This window comes from Amblyomma maculatum, chromosome 2 (genome assembly GCF_055883805.1).
Source record: "Amblyomma maculatum isolate TAMU_Amacu chromosome 2, ASM5588380v1, whole genome shotgun sequence".
NCBI lineage: Eukaryota > Metazoa > Arthropoda > Arachnida > Ixodida > Ixodidae > Amblyomma > Amblyomma maculatum.
In genome coordinates, this window is record NC_139345.1 from 180,547,745 (window position 1) to 180,555,594 (window position 7,850).

A 7,850-nucleotide genomic window follows, 5' to 3' on the forward strand; every position below is an offset into this window, starting at 1 on the left:
CGTTTTAGTGCATGAATAAAAAGTGTTGAAACCAGAACTACTGACTCACCTCAAAGTTACAGAAATCGGCATTCACCGTAGTGTAAGAACTGAGAGAGCACCACCCGCTGACTTAGTACGTGTGCAGCGTTTGTTAGCGATGATGCCGAGAGACTCGTTCCTGACCCCAACTAAAGTAAACGGAGCATAAAGTGCCAACTTGCCGCCTGCAGGGGATCGATGCGAGGAGACTCATCAGCAGTACTAAATATTTATGCTCCCGTTACTAGGCGAAAAACAAAGCAAGCGTGTCCTTATACCTTGAATGAGGTGTGCCCAAGTTAGCTTATGCACGACCAAGCAGGCGTGACTTGGCGCTGTGATCAATTACTGACGGGAAGACAACTCTTTTATCACACATTTGTTCTTGCCCACAATATTGGTGAGGGTCGCCATTAATATTCACTCTTTTAGTGAAGAAACACGCCTTAGTTTTCATTTGATGTGACGACAGTATAGCTGCGCCAGTCATTTTATTTCAGGCATGCATGCGCAGCTGCGGCCGCAATTTTCATGCTTCATTTGAAGTCACTTATACCATTACGGTTTTTTTTCGTGTGCGCGCAATTTATTTCAACATCTCTCCCCTTCTGAGCACATTCCAACATTATCGAAAGTAGCCAGATTGCTTAAGTGCACTAAATCCACCAATGTTATTTCCAGCCTTATCTTAGACATCACAATCACGCAGTCCATCCTCACAAATCTCTTTTAATGCGGAGTCATCGGAGGGTATCCTCCGCCACTCACGAGGTAATCGCGGGTCTGCCGCAAGGATCCGTGGTTGGGCCATTGCTATTCCTTATCTTTAAAAATGACCTCCCCTCAAGCATAGCATCGTCCATTCGTCTATTCGCCGATGACTTCTGTGTTATACCATCGCATTTCTTTTCCCGGCGACCAAGTAACCCTCCATAGCGACGTATGTAAAAACTGAAACCTGGTGCTCAGACTGGATTATGAAGCTCAGCGTAACCAAATGAAAACTTCATGCAGGTCTCACGTAAACGTGTTTCCTATGCATATTCACTAAAGGCAACTATCACATCAGAGGTTTAATCTCAAAGGTATCTCACCGTCCTAATCAGCAATAAACTACATGGAATGAGCATATCACAAAACTAGCAGCTGACACTTCAAGAACTCTAGGTGTCATTAGACGGTCACTTTCACTATCACCGAAATCCATTCGCAAAATTGCCTAAAAACTTTGATTTGTCCAAAGCTCGGATGCGCATATGCAATTTGGTCTTTCATCTGGTGTACTTATTATGACCTTCTCTTCAGAATAAGCAGTATTAAGACACCTCTCGGTAGGGTATCAGCTCACTAGCCCTAAGACGCAACATTTCAAACCTATGCCTGTTCCATAAACTTTACCACAACTTACGCCATCTCCGTGATTCTGTATTAGTTTCACAAGTGCGTATATTATCTCCTCTGTTCACCTCCAAGAAAATTTAGCGCCTACATATATTTACTAACACCTTTAACAAATCCTTGCTAACAGTCGCAGTTCAAGAATGGATTCAGCTTCCTGAATATGTAAATGAACGTGACCAGGCTAGATTAAAAGAACACCTGACATGTCATTTCGCGTCATAACCGATTGCTTCCTCTTCTATTTTATTGCACCGCCTCCATCATTTGAAGGGTTCGTATTTAAGCCTTATGGCTGTTCTGCCTCAATTTAGGCCATCAGCAATTGTTTTTATGTTACCTCTCTACCTATGTAATACCCCACCCAGGGCCCTTAAGGGTATAATAAATTATGATGCTGATGATGATGATGAGTTGTTATCTTAGCCGTGTGTGGAGCTCTTTCTCTAAACTAGACACCAAATTAAATTCGGATAATGACGGTAAGGAACCTAGTGCGAAAGCCCTACTTCACGAGGTCTATGCATCTCATCGAGTGCGTGCGCGTTTCGCAGCTACTACCGGATGTTCGCTGTTAAGATGGGCATGTGTGATTAGATTCCAGCTTTCTAGAACTATTGAATACAGAGCAAGACATGCTGCCTGCAGTTCATGCAGGCTGGTTCTTGCGGCTTGATTGAAGGGGTGTTTTAAACTGCTGTGAGCGGTTCAGAGCAGTTTGCCATATGCCATCGCACTCACATATACTCTTCGATTGGGATGATCATGCCAGGTTTCCGCCATGCAATTCATATGCCATTGTATTGTGCTGGCGGTCGTGTCAACAATACTATTTTAATAAGAAACCTGTCAAAAAAGTTATTCCAATAGTACAGCTACCCTTCTTAGCCTCCTTGCAACAAAATGACATCTATTAGGAGTAATTTTAAAAGCTGGGAAGGAAATGATGCTCAGTATAAAATCATGAGTGGGCAACTTGGAGGCCACACATTTCTACAAAAGATCTTACCTTATCGCAAGCAGTTTGTTATTTACGCGATACATTTCCGCAAATGCGATGTAAAGTTTCTTATCATGTTGCTATGTGAATATATTACCTTGTAAGAACAGTTTACTTACGCGTTCCTCTTCTGAACCCATTGCCTGCCTTTCGGGCGTTCTCAGAGGTGGCGAGCTGGATGCTGTTTATTGGTAGCGAAAATAATTGCGTCATTATATCTTTATTCGTGTTATTCCTCAAATTGATGCCGTGATGTTCGCTCTCGAGGTATCAGATATGCATTTCGTTGTGCCCTCCAGGTCTGGACTTGTTTGCACCAGTATGACTGTGTACGTTATGATGGATCCCGCCATCTGAAAACAAAACGTGTCAAAATAAATGAGCAGAGAGAACAGACAATACACGAAGGTTTAGTTTGCAATTCTGCAGCCACAAAATATACCCTGTTTACGGCATTACTGAGTAGAAATGTTTCTTTTAAGACATGTTTTTGTACTGACTACGCTATCGAATTCTATGGCAGTCCTCCAATTATTTACTTGACAGAATTTAATTCCAAACAGGTACTTCAGGGTCAATGAAGCCTTGACAGCTTAGATCAGGCCTACATGCTATAGTTCTAAATTAAAAGCAATAAGCACCAATATGTAGTTCATGTTTTCAACCTTTTTGAATATACACTATTTTTGGAATCATCAAATGTGAAAATGTTGTCTTCGAGCAGCCCTAAATTTAGACTGCGCATTGGATCTTGGTTTGTTCACGGACACGTTATAAAAGTCTACCAAATCCTTCTATTGCACAAAACTTTCATCACCCATGAAGTGCATAGACGCTTATGCTTCGGAAAGAATACCAACCTCCTATATCAGTAGTATATTTGACGTAGCCAAATAAATCAGGCTTTGTTAACATGCCTTTGACAATAATATGGAAATTTGGGCTTGTTGGGTCTGACTTTGTAACACCGTAGCAGTGCAGCAAACGACAGAGAGAAAAGTGTTGCACGTGTCTGTCCTCTCGTTCTCTGCCCCTTTCGCTTATTTCGCTAACAAATGTAGGAAACGGCTGGTCGTAGAAGTGCTGTACAATCATTATGATCTTGCAGGTTCTCAGTAGCGCCGATATTATGTTTTTTACGTGCAATGCAACAAACAAGCGCTCTCCAAGTATCGCTTTCTTCCTACATCATGTATGCAATGTCAAGTGTTCAGAGTGGTGCAAATTAATCTGACCAATATCTCGCTGGCTGGCAGGTGACTGCAGCATTATTGAATAGCCTTCCTGTTCTAAGCGGTTAAGCAAAATGTAATCACCAGAAGGGAACGTTATATCTATATTACTGGAGTGCTAAACACATTTTAGATAAAATACGCTATTATGATAGGGTTGAAAAATTGGCGAAAATAGAAACCAAATTTTTCCGCTCACATTGTAGCCTCATATGTTTTTAGCGACTTACGGAAACCAGCAGCCCCAGGTTGATTTTGAAGAAATCATTGCCGTGTAGGCTGATGTCGTCTGGGTTGATGCTGTTGTCCAAATAAATGATCTGGAGAAAAAATTAATTACTGTAAAGCAGAATAAAGCAAAAGTTATTCTCGCGTTGCAAAGGTTCCAATCGTAACAATTTTGCATGACGCACTCCGAAATTGATAGTTTGGAAGTGGATAGCGCAATCAAGATTAGGGAATGTTATAGTGGTTTCTCAAAAGCAAGGCATTTTGAAATTTTCTAGGTTGTTAAAATAACAAATTAGAAGACTGCGCTTAAATATGCCTAAATGTAGAAATGGTAGAAGCCACATTAGAGGCCTGTTTTTAATAACTGCAGTGATTTCATTCTTACTACCTTCCAATCACTAGCAATCATCATTATCAACTAAATGCACCATTATTGTCATCGCTACTGCCATCCCTACACTTGACAACAAAAACTACGACCAGTTGCTCAAAGTTACCTTGAGAAACTGGTCGCAATTCTTCTTGTCAAGCGTAAAACTTTGTGAACCTTCTTCCCAACTTAGCGGACTCTTCCAATTTTACCGATCGGCCCTTATAATTTGGGTTTATGATCGGTGTTTACGATTTTGTGCGTTTTGCGGAAGTTCGCTTTTTTATGATTACTTATTCTCTTTTTCACGTAAAAATGTAACAAAGAATCCATATCTATGCAGTTCCGGCCTCTGATTGCAATCAAATTCTATTGGACGTGATGTGTTGATAAGCGTACGTAAAATGCCGTTTTCCCTTGTACCAAAACGTTTTTCTTTAATTTTTATGCCAAATTCTATCTGGTAAAGTGTGACTTAATAAATATTTTCGTTTATTCTGTTAATTTTCGGCTATGTGTTACAAGTGAAACCATCGAACACTGTTTTATTGCCTGCGAAGACGCGATATTGTTCTAGGACCTTCTACAAAGAACACTGAAGAAAGACTGTTTTGAATTTTCACTGTGTGCGTTACATAATGGCCACCAAATATGACCTTGAACCCTTTGACATGGTTTTTCTCCTTGGACTGCAGAGTGTTAAAGACGCACATGCTCATTTCGGCCAGATAGTGCACCAGCTGACGGACACTTACAAAGAAAGCGAATGTCAACTGGACTGGCTCTCATTATTGATGTGTTGTCGTTCTTTTCAACCGCTATAGAGGAGTTGCGTTAAAACATTTTTAATTGTGTGGTATAGAATATTTCAATTTAACTTGTTCGCCTACAGGCTGATTACGTTAAATAATGTATATAGATGTTCACGTCATTTAAACGCGTGTAATAAATACTGTGCTGTAAAAAACCGATCAGACTTTTACGAGCCCGGCGTGGTGTAGTTGCCAACACGCGCTGCTACATGAGGATCCGTGGGATAGTGGTTCGATTTCTGTTGGAGACACATTACTTCTTCAGTATTACGGAAATTTGAGCTAGTTGGTACATGATTGCAAATTACCAGCACTGCGACGAGGAACAATAACGAGTGAGGACGGAAATGACAAGCGCTTGTCGTTGTCCTTCGTCTCTTGTTGTTGTTCCTCGTCGCAGCGCTGTTAATTTGCAATTACTTCTTCATGCGGTGGAGATATGCAGCGAATAGAGACCAACATCACCATGAGTGCAGAAATGTCTCCACCTTAAAATACTTTTTCTTTCAAGAAATGTGTCTCAGGACTTCCAGCAATCTTCGTAACAAAATGTTGCTACTGGAAAATAGGGTTTAACAGCGGACATAATATTTCTAGCCAGGAGTCATGTTTGTCCAAAAATTGCATTCAAATTGTATACAAAGGCATTTGAAATTAAGTACATCTGTTTCCACCTTTAAATTTGGGATGCTTAACAGCTCACCATAAGCATTCAAATTCTGCGGTCACTTGTGCTTAGTCTATTTCTTATCTAGCGCTATTTTTTACCTGGGACATTTCTCACCTGAACTTTAAAAGCAACTGTGCGATCCAGAGTCAGTGTTCGTCGGCATAAATTCTTGATATTTTGTACCTAAAAGCAGATAAGCGAATGCGAGAGGATATATGTAAGTATGCACATAGTATACGTCACCTTGATATCACCATTACTTCAGGCGTTTTATACGGCAACGGCCAAGTGAATCATGGTAATTTCTGGCTTGATAATTATTCCGCGCCGCAACGTGTATCACCGCATCAAGCTACGGTTCAGAAAGAAGCACATTACCCTTACCTTATGTCAAAATATAAAAAATAGTTAGATAACGAACGTGATAATTTTCTTCAGGACAACCCAGAGTTTCGACACATAAAGGTTTGCAGTAGATAATCTTTCCTGCATGCTTTTCAAGTCACTTAAGATCACCGAAACGGCTGAGGCCCCACTTCAACTGAGTACATTATTACGGATAAGCCATGGCTGAACAATCAGCGCCAACTGCTCCTAAATTTTTTACTCGTTTTTCTCCTCACCATCTAAAGGTTGGCTAAAGAGCTTGCTTCCGTAGGAAGCATTATGCGCTGTAAAATAGGCAGTTTTTCTTCTCAGGTGAAAGCTGGTACGAAACCCATCAGCTGGCAACTTACTAATACGCGCAAACAAATTTTGCAAGGTCATTAGATGTATTTAAAAGAATTAGTTGGACATACATTATCAGCGTTACAGAGCACGAAAGGTATGCTATAAATTTTAGCATATGGTGTAGTGATTCCAGCCCGCAACTCCTAAGAGGCATATGGCTTGGATGCGTCCAAAAATTAATGTAACCACTAAGTAAAGCTTCGGTGCTTCATAAAACGCAGCACGTTGTGCTAAATGAGCATGAAGAGTAGGTAAACAGTTTCTGCATCGGCCGTAGGCACATACTATGGTAACACAAAGGTTTAAAGGTAAGAACAAAAATGACATCACTTACAGTGCTGGACAACGACTGACTGACGTTCGCGAGCCTAAAGAACTCCTAGGAAGCGAACGCCGAGTAGCCGATCGCAATCCATATTTCAGTTCTCTTTATCCCCTGAGTGATGACGGTGTACAGAGAGATACAAGTTACAAGAAGGATTGCTATGCTAGAGACAACAATCGACTTCTGCCATATACCGTTGATGTGGTTCTTGAGCTCTAAAACAGTCGTAAGCTGGATCCTCGTCGCTTGAACTTTCTTCGCTGCCACTTCGCATTGCAGGTCACGTATCTTTCCAGCACATCTGCCGAATGTCGCAGGGTGAGCATGTTTGCACTGTCGTACACAAAGAAGAGGACAGCAGCAAAAATGCAGCAAACTCTGTCAATGATCTCCTGAACATTCAGTACGTCGTCGACGTCAACCTTTTGTTCCTGGTAGAAGAGCGCCATTATGTAGCCTGCGAAGTAAACGACGAACATCATCGCTGTTGAGAGGTCGGACAACAAAAAATGCCTCTGGCTGCAGCACTTGCACGTTGGAATGCTTATTTCCTTCTCGAAACGGGCGGCTTTCAGAAAGAAGTCGAGAATATTTCGGCAGCTAAATACCATTGTCAAGAAGTTACTGCAGGCATTGAGAATGATGACGACGTTAAGGAGAACGAGAGGGACTTGGTGAAGAATCGGTATGTGTCGCCCAGTACAATCGGACTACGGGTAACAATGTCGATCTCGAACCACAGGTAGAAGATGAAGCATGCGGCTGCGTAGAGGCTGTACCAGTGGACCCAGACTACCTTAGGATACCTGTAAGCATAAGAGCAATGTCTGCGAATTAAAGAACGACGTCTAGGTAACGAAACACTTTCAATAAAATTGAAATTATAGTGATTATTTATTTACAAAATTGCGTATTCTTTCAGCAGCAGTAAAAAAAGGCTTTTAGTTTTAGGTTACTACTTGACTGCATATTCTATGTGGAATGCTTTTAAGCTTATACGTTTTTACCCTCGTCAACAGTATTCTTATTTATTGCAGTCATAAGGTATGCTATTGAGTT

General features: G+C 41.1%; 1 long non-coding RNA gene across 1 annotated transcript; it reads right to left on the reverse strand.

Moving 5' to 3' along the window:
* Window positions 1–2,639: 2,639 nt before the first annotated feature.
* LOC146200539 (uncharacterized) lies at window positions 2,640–5,848 on the reverse strand. The gene is made up of 3 exons (XR_014705252.1): window positions 5,768–5,848; window positions 3,882–3,971; window positions 2,640–2,772 (listed from the first exon to the last, which is right to left on the reverse strand). It is a non-coding gene; the product is annotated as an uncharacterized LOC146200539 (long non-coding RNA).
* Between the last annotated feature and the right edge of the window lie 2,002 nt (window positions 5,849–7,850).